Below are 5,419 nucleotides of genomic sequence, written 5' to 3' on the forward strand. Positions count from 1 at the left end.
CCGTGTCCTTAATTGCATTGTTTTCACAGTTGTTTCATAACTCTGGTCTCTCTTGTGGGCTGATTCATTAATCTGTGGCACTGAAGTCCAAAATCACAGCTGTGATACTCAGAGGAAAGCATGAGTGAAGTCCTGAAAAAACATGTGAGCATATACAGTTTTTTCATGGAGTGCAGATGTAGTTATATTATGAGGGTTTTTTTCATTGTGTAGAGGAGGATAAGAAAGTGTCTGATAAACTGTGCTAGGAAAAAGAAATGAAACCTTCCTTATTCTTTGCTTAAATATACTGAACTAAGTGGCAGTCATGGAATAGGTATCCTATCTCTCTTTTTTTTTAAGAGTGGAAAATCTATTTCATTTCCAGGTATTTTTTTCTTTTTAAGTAGCCAGTCGGGTTACAGCATCTCTGGCACCTCCGTTACTGCTTCTTAAAAGACATGCTGATGCAAGTAGTTTAAGTGTTTGGTGGAGAACTGGGGTGCCTTCCCTCAACCCCAAAACTGTCTAACACTGAAACAGTGATTTGTATTCCTTTCAGAGGGGAGATAGCATAAAACACTTTCATGGTTACAATAATATTGAAGTCTTAAGTGAAGTGTGTAAATAGCTTCCTGCTTAAAATGGTGAGTAGTAAAGGTAGGAACTATATAAAAATGATATGGAAATACAGAAATGCAAATATATCTCACAGCATGAAAATAAACAATACAAAGTAAAGATTTTTGTCTTAGTTGTCTCTAAAGTGCTAGGCATACCTTTTATGCTATGTAAATGACTGATGTGAATGAAAACATTCAACAAGCAGGAACCACCTTGTTAAAATTCTAGAGAAGTGATTAATGATGACTATCTTTCTGACTCATAAAACCCTAATGCTGAGGGGAATGTTTGTGATTCATAACCCAAATCCCTTTGGAAGTCTTAAGGAGATAAAAAGGGCACATGTATTTCAATGTAAGTGCATTTTTTTTATTATTATTTACTGTATTTTGAATGTTGCTCATCAAACTGCAATGTATACTACTTAAATGTACTCTATTTTAATTGGAACTAATTAAGTATCAAAGAAAGAGAAGCTACTTAGAAAATAGTTTAAAAATAGCTCTCAGGGAAAAAAAGATTGAGATCAACATGTCCAGACTGCTACTGAGCTGGAGACTTAGCCCCAGCACTACCGTTTCCTCCCCTTTTGTTCTACTTGGCCCATGAGAGGGGAAGAACATGCACTGAGATGGCACATTTTCCCTCATCTCTGATCTGGCTACAGCAAAATCTGGAGCAAAGAAAGTACTCTATTCCTTCTTCATTGCTGCCAACCACTGAACTCTATTTATAAGAAGTTAAGGAAAAGTGAAGGATTAAACAATTTTCATTTCAAATTCATTTTTAGGGTCTTGCATGAAGTATTCTCAGATTGTTGATTTATACAGGGGCTTTGGAGGTTCTACCAGCTTCCTTTTATCATGTCCTAATGAACCAGTTGTTTCTCTTCATGCTTTCTCTACCTTCACCTGGGGGATTGGCAGTTCCTGAGTAAGAACACTTCAGTTAGGACCCTCCTTCAGGTTTGAGGTCACTGTATGTTACTTACATATGAAGAAGTAAAAAAACGTCTCAAAAGCACCTTACTCCTTAAACCTCCTTTGCTTCACTTTTCTAAAAACAATGAGCTCCTGCTCCTGCATGTCATTTTAGTGAAGAATTTAGGATCAGGGGAGCAATGGTGAACTTGGGTATCTTACCTCAAACTACCTTCCCAGTAGGGAAGTAGGGCTGAGTAGCAATCTCTGCTTTATTCCAAGGATGAGGCCTGTTACAGGGTTAACCGAAGTGGTGGATGGAGAACTGTGCAGGACTTGTGACTAAGTGTGTTCAGCTTTCTCAGATTCATGATGACTATGCAGTGTGTTTTGCATCTCAGCGTATCAGGTGTGCCCTGACAGACACTTGGCTTGATAGGCTACTGAGGCAGCTCCTACTCACCTTGTAGGTTTGTCCCATTGCCTCACCACACTGGGTTGTAAAATAGTTCCTGATTGTAACACTTCTTACCTCACAAGGACCGTGGTTGTTGAGTAGCTGTGAGTTGTGTTGTCGATTAAAAAATAGTGTATATCCCAATTAATTGTAGTGCTTAAAGACAGTTCACTAAATAAGATTATGCAATGTGTAAAATAATTTTGGAGAATAGGTTCTTTAGAGCTCTCTGCAGGGATGGTTCTGAGTACTGCAGTATGATAAACTAGATAAAAGGGAAAAACAGTTTCATCTGCTTTGAGGTTTCTGCTAGAGTAAAACCTAGGGATGAACAAACCTAGTGGGAATGTTAAATGCCACCTCGGACCTGTTTAATCCTGCTAAATTTAAGGGCTAGCATGCTGGGCTACACCTGTGTGCTTTGTAAAAACACGCAGAGGTGACTTCAGGTAACATAGATACAGACTGCTCCCAAGTTATGCAAACTGGTCAAAACTTATCCCAGCTGTTCTGCTCTGCCTTTGGGTATCAGCTATCTCTCTCTACTGGCAAGGATGCCATCCATGCAGACTGGGACTGACTGCATGTGCATATGCACCCTCTTGCTGTGGAAATACCGAGGTATGGTGCAGGACTCATAGAAGTTTCCAATCCTAACACAGCTCTGAGACTTGTCTTTGTTTATCCTGCAGAAACTGGTGGGCACTGTGACTGGGCAGAGCAGCAGGACTAGATGTGGGGACAGCAGCCTTTGTGAACCTTGATAGAAACAGTTTTAATCTAGGGGGAGGTGAGTGAGGAATATATGTTGCAAGTACTAATAGGAATGAGTGAGATTTTAGAAAAATAAAACTCTACATGTCTCGGTGTTGCAATTTTTCTGTCAAAGAGATGGCAAGTGTTGGATAAGTAAGCCCAGGTATTTATGTATTTAAATAGAACTTTAAAATACCCCAAAGATTTATCCAAGATAGTATAACTTCCCTCACCTGAAAAGAATGGAAATATTTTATTCTAGTTTTTTTCAAGAAAATTATGTCAAATTTCCTTGCCAAATCTCTAGATGACTTGCTGGGTAACATGATACTGTGAAAAGGCAAGAAAGTTTGTATGGCTATGCTTATAGGATGTGTTGTATTAATGCAAAACTATGTTAAGTATGCATGCTGGTTACCATTGTCTGAACTTGCCAGTGGGATGGTAAGATCTGTGAGCTGGAAATTTATCCCTAGAAAGTAAATTAAAACATGTAGCTGACATTTTTTTGCCTGCATTTATGAGTTGATAAGAAGTATCTGATTCCACTGGGATATTCAAAGCTGACCTTGAGGCTGAAATTCCAATTAATCTTTCTAAAAGTCTAACAGTGTTTTTACTTTGGAGTGTGCACGTGCTTTCTCCATGTAAACCATTTTGCATACAAAAGTTTCACTTTTCTGTCTTATCTGCACTCTTTAGCAATTACTGTGGGGTTTTTAATATTTTAAAGTAGGTAATGGAAAAGCTTGAACTTGTAAAAATATTTGGGTTTTTCATATTTTTTTTTGAGAACCAGTATTTCAATTATTCATTTCCCAAACTATTTTAATAAGTAATTATATGAAATGTATTGAATCCAGGTGGTTCTCTTTATCTAGCTTTTATATATGCATACGTGTTTGTACACACACCTATGTATACCAGTGAAATAAATAAATTGCAGTAAAACAACAGTGAATATCTAAATGAGGATAAACCCCCTTATATTTCAGTTCTCTGTCCCACTCTGAAGATACTCTGTTAGCCTGCAGCATGGGATGAACTTAGCCTGATTTTTCTTCACGGTTTGATTTCATGATGTCATCGTGGAAATCTTCTTGCCACCTGTTTTTGGTAGGGGTGGCTGCCTTGCACCCTCAGCCAGGGGCATTCCAAATGCCTGTTTCAGCCCTAAAATGTAAGTAAAACCACGTAACTGCTTCACAGCAGCCAGTACCCCATCCCTCCAGTCTTACTAGCTGTAAGCCTGGCATAAGCACACATGTACATATATATACATGTATGTATAGTGATACATATATCCTCCGTTTCATAGCTGACATCAAGGAACCCCACCTCAGCATATCCTGGAAGCTTGATACTTGGGCATTTGTGCTCAATAATGAATTGCTCTCTCAAAATAGTCCACAAGTGACAGAACAAACAGCTGCAGTAAATATCAAAATGTATATGATAATCACAGATAAAGGAAATTAGAAATGCACTTGAAGATATCAGAATGCTCACTAGTTTGTTTTCCGTACAATGTGGGCCAACATTAGGAGGCTAAAAAGCAAAGTGAAGATATTTTAGTCTGGTTTTCAACCACCACCCTCTTTATAACAAGGAAAATGCTAATTTTTCTCTATCTGCTACTAAATTGCCTGTTTATAAGATCTTTACCTGCCTAGGAGGTTGCAAAGAGGTCAGACAAATGTTATTCTCTCTCTCTCGGGGTCACTTCTCCTCCACTGAAGACTTTCATGTAGATAATGTAGCAATTGCTTGCGTTAATTTATGACCTTGAAGATACTCATCACTTGGAATGGAATTGGACTTGAGAAGCTTTTAGTTCAAATAGTCTTATAGCCCAGGAACAAAAGGGATGCTGATAAGAATGATTAATGAATTCAGTGAAGAAGTTTTTATGTAGTGAGAAAGGAATGCTCTTATCCCCCTCAGCCAGATACTACTGAGTACACCAGCTAATTTTAACAGAAATGTTTTTCTGATTCCTGAGTTAGTTACACATCCCTGAGAGGCTGTGCTCTTTGCAGTCAGCAAACATCACGTAAGCAACATCAGGTTGGTTGCTCCACTGACTGGAAAGGAGCTGTGCCCATTCGCACCTGGGGGAATCTGGCACAATGTTCTTTGTGCCAGGGTTACCCCATGGGATGAAATGTGCACTGCTGAACAGAGCACGTGGGATTAAACTGGGATTTCATTAGTAGGGGAAAACTAGCATTGTTTCCACACACAACCCCTTATGAGCTACCCATGATGAGAAGAAGGCATAGCTTTTTCTGTGGGGAAATAGATATGTACAGCTATGATTAAGCTTCATGTTTGTTACTGTAATGCAAATCATTGTGGTAAACTTTGGCTTGTGATTTCTGTCCTATTTCTAGCTAAATTAATTTGATGTTTTATTAATTTATCCATATGAGGAGATCTAAAAACGCTGGCTGTTTGAACTCTGCTGCATGGCTTTACTGCAAGTAACCTGCCTTCTTAAGCTGTAAAACTGATGGCTGTCTCCTGCAAACCAGGATTGGGATCTCCTGGAGTTTCCCCTACACTGTACCCACAGGCTGGAAGGAAGACTGTGTTCCTGCCTGCTCAGAGCAAGCTGCCAGGTGCTCTTCAAGCACATGTTCCCAGGGTAGCCATGGCTGAGGCTGCAGGTTATTAAGTATGG

The 5,419-nt window shown here is 39.1% G+C and overlaps 1 long non-coding RNA gene across 1 annotated transcript; it reads left to right on the forward strand.

The window, feature by feature from the left end:
• The first annotated feature begins 556 nt into the window (after positions 1-556).
• Positions 557-4,163, forward strand: LOC108492723. Its single transcript, XR_001873201.1, has 3 exons — positions 557-626; positions 2,673-2,770; positions 3,732-4,163. It is a non-coding gene; the product is annotated as an uncharacterized LOC108492723 (long non-coding RNA).
• Positions 4,164-5,419: the final 1,256 nt, after the last annotated feature.

Source organism: Lepidothrix coronata, unplaced genomic scaffold, assembly GCF_001604755.1.
Source record: "Lepidothrix coronata isolate B3197 unplaced genomic scaffold, Lepidothrix_coronata-1.0 Scaffold0, whole genome shotgun sequence".
Lineage (NCBI taxonomy): Eukaryota > Metazoa > Chordata > Aves > Passeriformes > Pipridae > Lepidothrix > Lepidothrix coronata.